This window comes from Falco peregrinus, chromosome 13 (assembly GCF_023634155.1).
Source record: "Falco peregrinus isolate bFalPer1 chromosome 13, bFalPer1.pri, whole genome shotgun sequence".
In the NCBI taxonomy this organism is placed as follows: Eukaryota; Metazoa; Chordata; class Aves; order Falconiformes; family Falconidae; genus Falco; species Falco peregrinus.
In genome coordinates this window covers 22,251,491-22,259,050 of record NC_073733.1, presented here as the reverse complement: position 1 = coordinate 22,259,050, position 7,560 = coordinate 22,251,491, and the positions used below count along the sequence as shown (strand labels likewise).

Below are 7,560 nucleotides of genomic sequence, written 5' to 3'. Positions count from 1 at the left end.
ATGCATATACGTATATAACTGCAGAGCAATATCTCCATCTGAGCTGCTCCCCTAGGCTCCTACATCAACCGGACATCACATGTAAGCCAGCTCCATGCCTTGTGCAAGGGGCTGTACATTACCGCAGGATTAAGTCATATCAGCCAGAGTACATTTTACAAGAGTGCACAGCACCTCAAGCCTATAATCAATAAGCTGTACATGCTGCAGCACAAAGACCTCTTATCTGGAATAACACTTTGAATTTAGTGCATTTATTTAATCCCTGATGCCTGCAGAGCATCAGTCCTGTCTTCTGGGTTAATTTATTTATTCCGGTGATGTATTTTCAGTCTTTCAAGTACTTGACATTTGAGAAGCAGATTTTTTTTTCCCATTTCCTAAAAAAATCTGAAAACTTTGTTTACAGAAATGTATTTGTTTCCTAATTCATTCCCTACTCTTTGTTTTAGGAGCCAAAGCCCTGTTACCAATACTAAGAGCCATACACTGGATGGATCAGGGAAGGCTCCTTCTCACCCTGCTTGGCAAAGCCTGTTTCTAAATCAGTGCCAGACATTCAGTGATCTTCGGTCTTTAATCTCATCTTTCCCACCCCCTATGAATATTGTCTCCTCCTCTTAAAAAAACACAAAGTCACCCCCTTTTGAGGCATACTCAGGATGCTGTGCTGCATTGAGATCACGAGAGCAGGCGATGCTCTTACCTTCTGGAACCTGGTATTTCCAGGTATAAGCATGTGAACCCTTGGCTGAACCCAAAAGAACCAGTGGTTTAGACAGTGTGACTATGTAAATGCTTACTGTTAAAAAGAAATAACAAAAGGAAAAATAGTCTTCAGCCACTGCTATGATGCTGTAGTAGTGATTATTATTGGAGCTGTAAAGAATGCACTCTAATTAACCCAGCCAGTGGGTACTAAACATTTGGTTATGGCAGGGTAGATTGAAGCTTTATAAGCTTCGGGATCTGCAAAGCAGAAAAAAGTCTCGCCTGACCTTGGCTGACTAGATTAATAATGGCTTCATAAAAGCTAGAAAAAAATAAAAATAAAGCGACACAAAGGGCAATTTTGGGAAAAACACAGGGTTAATTCTATTTTCCCTACCCATTTTCCAGTATTTCCCTGTGCATCTTACACAGAAAAGCAACAAATGTTGAGAAGAAAGAATGACTCCTAGAATGGGGACGTTATCCTGGCAAAATATATTATGTGTCCTCAGAAATATTTTTGCAAAGGTACAGAATGTAACTGTTTTTCCATTTCAGACATTGTAAGAAATCTTTCACACTTCTATCTCAAAACCAGTCCATGGGAGAAGTTGCTCACCAAAACATTCAGAAATGTTGCTCAAACAACACAGGGTGAACGGGCCGCTGTAAGGTCTGAAGCTCTTATTACTGATTAAACCTCATCGGTTACAGGCTGGAATAATTGCAGTGCATGGTGAACAAATGAGGCTGATTCTGAAAGGCATCAATTTTGAACCTCTCCTTGCCAAAACAGTAGGGAGATTTAACAATATAGACAAATCAGGTGCCAAATTAGTCCCACAGGCTGCCGAGGTGGAGCCTTCGCACCAGATCATTTTGTACGTGGGCAGAGATGCCGTCTCCCAAACCACTCACCTCACTTTCACAATTAAGGTCGTTATGTTGCAGGTCAAATAATTAGCTCCAGAATCCAACCACTGATCAAATGGGTCGTGTTGCTCTTCCATCACATCCCCCAAAGAAGCACAGGGTAGTTACGCCAGCTGCTTTGCAGCTCCCAGCTGGGCGGGCAGCCACTGCCACATTGCTCCCACTGTTTCCGTGCTTTCTTGGTGACATTATTTCATCTAAGCTTTAAAAGAGTGAATCCTGATGCTGGGAGAGGCAAGAGCGAGTGAATCCTATAGACACAACTCCATGAGCTGTTTCGGTCTCTGAAGGTCTGCAGATAATTCCAGTCACACCTTCAGGATGATGCTGAAGTGACCTGGGCTGAGGCAAAGGTCCCGATGGATGCTCCCATCGAGGAAGACAGTGTTTTTTCCTGCAATTTTGTTCTGCAAGTCAAGAAGTCTACACCTTTCCACATGTACTGTGAAAATCCATGATATACCAACACAAGCACATGCATGCACACTTTACACATTAAATATATATAAAATGACTGTCTTACTCTGCAGAGAGCCTCTGCCTGTGCCACAAACACTTCAAAGGCTTCAAAGCAGAGGTGCCTGCAGCAAGGGCTGAAGCTGAGAGCAGAAGTGCCAGTTTCAGCTGACACCAGAGGTTTCAGGATCTTAGGGCATGAATTTTTTTTCACTCATTTTAAATTAATCTAATTGGAAAAAAATTGAAGGAGAAATAACCTGAGACATTTTGAAGTTGTTTTCTTTTTTTTAAAAAAAAACACCTGGGAAACGCTGTTTTGAGATTAAACCTGCCTTTAAGTAGATATTTTAAAATAAAAATACCTTCAGTGTTTAAGAAGGGACTGCAGAGATGTACTCTTTGCAGCCATTTTGGAGAGGAGGGTTTTTTTCTGTATTTTACAGCAATGCCACCACTGTTACTCAAGCGACATTTCAGGTCCAGGGTGGGCAGCGTCTCTGGACTTTCATTCTGGTCCTCTTCTCCGAGTTAATGCATTGGTTCTGCAGGCAAAAAAATAGACATTTTTAATATTACAAAATCCAAAAGGCTTCCTGCTGGATGGACAGATTTGTTGTACATCACAGATAGGAGATGAGGGCTGAAGCAAATGCAGTGTTATACCAGGACGAAGCACCCTGTGCCCAGCACTGCGGCAGCCTCCTGCACTTGATGCTGCCCACGTAAGGGAGGAAATTCTGGGGGTTTTGTTGTTTGGTTTTTTCCCCCACCATTTTTTTTTTCTAATGAAAGTGCTGAAATATCTTGGTTTTGAATAGTCGTGGCATGGGAATCTTCTTTAATAGCTGCCTATTTAGCCTGACTTAAGACTAGAAACATTTCAACAAAGAGTACAGGAGTTTTGGGAGTGCTTGCTGGTGCTCTCTTCTGTTCTTTTCAGGTTGCCAGAAGCCCAGGGGAAGGATGTGGGTGACCTTGGGGTTTGGATGCTTTGTAGTGGGACAGGTAAACATCTCCCTAGGACACATGGGTACTCAAGGAGCTCAGCCAGGGCAGTCCCTGTGCAGGAGAGAACACAGCAGTTTTCCTGGACTAACCAAAGAGAAGGAGATGAGCTATGCAGTCTTAAAGCCATCATTTAAATAAAAATGTAATCATTAATATAATAAAAAGAATAATTAAAAGATTGTGAGAACAAGTTTATTAACATCACGGGGCACAGTGCCTCCTTGACCTGGTCCAGGACTGCATCCCACGGTGCCCCTTGCAGGGAAATGCAGATCCAGAGCACAGCTCTCCTGTTTTTCTCAGCCTGACCAGCAGCCGCATTATCTGTCATTCCATGCATCCTCTGTAACGCTGTGCACACTGCCTTTTAGGCAAAACCCTTGGTTAGGGAAAATTGGTGGAGCATCACGACTGCATTGATTTAATTGATTGAGAGCATCAGGCTCTGTCCAGCACCTCATCTCCAATCCCAGGCAATATTAATCGGTGCGAAAGATAACAGCGCATGCCCTAGTTGCAGAAGGAATGAAAAGATTTCTTCCCCAGGACTCCAAAGAGTGCTCTCAGAAAAGAAAAATTATGAGAGTGTTTTTTCTCTTTCTAGCCCTGGGTTTGCCAGCGGGCACCGAGCTCAGCCTGTGAAGGTCCCTCTGGACCAGCTCGCCTGCAGCACTGCAAGGAGGCTGCCGAGTTCAAGCAGGTACAGCCAGGCTGCCACAGGTTTGGGATTTTAACCACCAATTTTTATCCAGAAACACTATGGAAAATCACAGATGGGTCTCCAGCCAAGGCACTGACTGAAGTTAGTAGCAAAGACATAAAATTTTATGGCTGGTGGATTTTGTTTTTTCCTTTAACAAAACTCGAGTGCTTCCCAGTGTGCAATGGTGACGTTATCCTTGGGAAGTGGCTGCCTATGATGAATGGGCCACAAAACCAGGGGCAGGCCCGGCTGGGGGAGGCAGGGCGCTGCAGCAAGCCTGCCCGAGCACCGGGGGTAACCCACCCTCCCGCAGCAGCTGCCAGCCCAGGGCCACCATCCTGCCCAAACTGCTTTACCAAAGGCTCAAGGTTTCCACCCTATTAACGAGCGATGCACAGATGGGTTCGGTCTTCTAAACCCAAACCAGACTAAAGAGTCTTCCCTCGCTCCCTCCTTGCTGAGGTATCTGTGCACTCCCAGTTTCTGCTAGCAATAAATCATTATCCGGGAGCTGCCTAGGGCTGCCTTGTCTTGAGGACAGCCAGGAGGCATGTCTGGCCTCGGCTCCACCTTCTGTATTTGCCCTTTTGAGGGTGGCACAGCAGAAGCTTTCACCCCGGCGTGCCGGCGCAGGCGGCCGGTGCAGTGACTCGCTGCTGGAGACCATCACCCCCGTGGGAGCGGCAGTGACGGGGGGGCTGCCCTCGGGATGGCAAGGCTGGAGACAGCCTCAGCAGGAACAGGTCGTGTGCCTTTCTTTGCCTGGATGCAGTTCTGCCCTAAATTAAATGCAAAAGTAAAACTCAGGGCAAAAGCTGAATCACTCGCTTAATTTAGCGGTGAAATCATAAGCGAAGCACTACAGTACCTGGTGAAGGGTGCAGTGATTTCTAATTATGGATTATACAGCTAATCAGTACCAATCAACGTTTTATGATCTTGACTTAATATTTAATATAATTTTAATTATAATTGCTTTTGCCACAAACTGTGTCAAATACTAGGTGTGATTTCCCCTCCCGGCATGCCTCGCAGCACTGGGTGGGCTCTGGGATGGGGGCTGCTCCAGGAGGGAGCCTCTCTCCCCAGAATCCCACCCAGCAGCACAAGCCCACCTCCCCACTCACCTTCCTGCTTGGTCTGCCTTGAATTGTGATGCTAATTAAGTGGTGGTGAGTCTCAGCATTATTAGAATGGAGTTTTTATCTCACATAAGTACCTTCCAGCTACAAACAGGGGAAGTTCATTTAATTAAAAATAATTTTAGTGTAAGTTAATGTGAACACAGTTCAATTACTCTGAAATATATTTAATTTTTTTTCTTTTTTTCTTTCGAAGTCTAACAAGAGGCTGTAGAAAAAAAATCCAGATAATCCGGATGGTGCATTCAGGCCATTTCTGTGTATTTAAGACCCCCACATCTGCCTGCTCTGATTCCCACCCCTTTGCCCCCAAAATGTTGGGCATGGTGTTTGGGAGCTCTGGCATCACAGAAACTGGAAGGTTTTGGTCAATGAAAACATAAAATTTTAAAGCATTTTTTTTCTACAGTGCCTTTTTCCTCCATCTTTTTATGATCTAGAAGGATGCAGAGCTCCTGCTATCCCTAGTGACCACTTACTTTGTGATTTTCAGCATCCCTGGGAGACTCATCTCAGGAGGGGCACCACTTGCTCAAAGCGCGTCCAAAATTTTGCAGCAAGGGACTTAGGCAAAACACATCACCTTCAGAAATCCCTTCTGGCTCCAAACCTTCCACTGCCACGCTGGTAAATCAGTAGTGCTTCTGAAATTCAAGGGCTCTGATTAAAACAGACCAAGGAAAACTGAGCGGGGTATTTTATAGGAGACACTGGGCACTGGGACATTATTTTTAAAAAGAGCGGCTGGTTTTCTAGCACATTACTTAATCAAAGCTTTTGTGTACTCTGAACTCCTCCTTTTTTAACACAAAGGTCATTGGATGTATAGAAAGTCTGCAAGAGTGAAATCCCGTAAGAGCCAAACTGACCCGCCATTCGCACCTCATTACAGAGAAAATTGATGCAGGCGAACAAACCTCTGCTGTATCACTACAGATCTCAGCCTGGGCTACGTAACGAGGCTGCGGGGAGATGCTGCTGAGAGCCGGGATGCCAACATACGCTCTCGTCTCTACTTATTATGATCAACCTTAAAGTCAAGCACCAAAAGATACATTTGGGGCTTAATGCCATGCCTTGCTTTGCCAGAAGACTGGCTCTCCTAGAGCTGCTGCTGAGCACCATGAGGGTCATTAGGCGACAGCAAGAGCCAGGGGAACGGCTATGTTTTGGTGCAGTGCTTTTTGCAGCCTCAGCGTTTTTTCTTACCCTTCTTTCCTTCCATTGCACACAGTCCCCCATGCCTGTGCAGCCTCCTTGAAGCCCGTATTTCAACTCTTTACTAGCAGGGCTGAGTGAGTAAGTTGAAGTGAATAATTCTTCCAGTGAATCTCACCTCTTTTTCAGTATACAATTTACTTTGATGGATTCATTACTCCCAATTATTTGCTGAATAGCTTTAGTAAATAATTCTCTGGCTGTAGATGGATGGTGAGTGTTTTGCCATATTTATTTAATGGTCAAAATTTAAGTTCTGCTGGGTAAGTGCAACTGCTCACCTGAGTTGTGTTGGTGCTTTTTCCCGGCTCTACTCTCAACACAGACGTGTGGCGTTGGCTGACGGAGGGGGCCAGTCTCCAGGCTGGCAGCAGAGCTAGGCAGATGGTCCTCTGCGGTCGTTTTTTCAGGCTTTTTCTGGTAGTTGGAGGCTTAGAAACTTTGCTCAGGACTCGCTTTCAGTGCAGGACCCAGGGCTGGGGGCTGGCACGAGCGTGCCTGCTGGTGGCCAAAACGTCACTGCAAACAAATGCAGCAACATGTAATGACAGCGGAACCGCAGCCACGCCACCGCTGCCATGACTGTTTATTGATCATCCTCAGGGCTTTGCCCGGCTCTATCTGTCACCCAGTAAAAGAGGTTTCTGTCCTTATGTGCCTTCGTGCCTTTTCAAAGCCCTTTTGCCAGCTCGGACCTGACGTCTGTGCATGACAGCAGCAGAAGCCCTCAGCTCTGCTCCGCAGACACCCAAGACCCTCTTCACAGGCCTGGTGTTTTTAACTAATTTAAACTTAATTAAAAAAATCCCCAAAACTAAAGAGCAAAACCAAAGCAAATCCAGAATGTTTAATGAAATAATTAACACTCAGGCAACTTTTTTAATATCCCAAATGAACATTCTAATTTAATATCATAAAGAAACATAGAAACACCAGACGTATGCTGCGGGTTCAGGCACCTAATTTAACTCACCTGGGGAGTCCCCAAATCCATCCCTGCCTGGGCTCAGGCTCTGGTCCCCCACCTTGTCTTGTCCCAGGGTCTCACCTGGGGCTGAGTTGGGGTCTCCTCTGGGGATTCCCTCCCCTTGCAATTAATAACATATCAGCTTCTACTTAAAAAAGAAAAAAAAAAAAAAAGGGCATGTTTGATTTACATTAATGCGACTACTTAGCCCAAACCTGCGATGAAAGGGAGAAGCCCAGAGGCAAAGGAGAGGGTCAGGGCGTCACCAGCACGCAGTGAAGCTCCAGCCCAGTGTCAGCAGCTGGAGCTGGTGGCTCTGTCTCCCCAGCACTGCCAGGGGCTGCCAGGGAAAGGCAGGAGGGGAGGGAGTCCTGTGAGATAACAGGAGGGGGAACAAAATCCAGCACAGGAGCTGCAGC

At 45.6% G+C, this 7,560-nt stretch overlaps 1 long non-coding RNA gene across 1 annotated transcript; it reads right to left on the bottom strand.

Annotated features, from left to right (window-relative positions):
- Positions 1 to 391: 391 nt before the first annotated feature.
- LOC114011965 (uncharacterized) lies at positions 392 to 7,258 on the bottom strand. Its single transcript, XR_003554133.2, has 5 exons — positions 7,148 to 7,258; positions 6,456 to 6,693; positions 5,436 to 5,600; positions 2,466 to 2,645; positions 392 to 2,010 (listed from the first exon to the last, which is right to left on the bottom strand). It is a non-coding gene; the product is annotated as an uncharacterized LOC114011965 (long non-coding RNA).
- Positions 7,259 to 7,560: the final 302 nt, after the last annotated feature.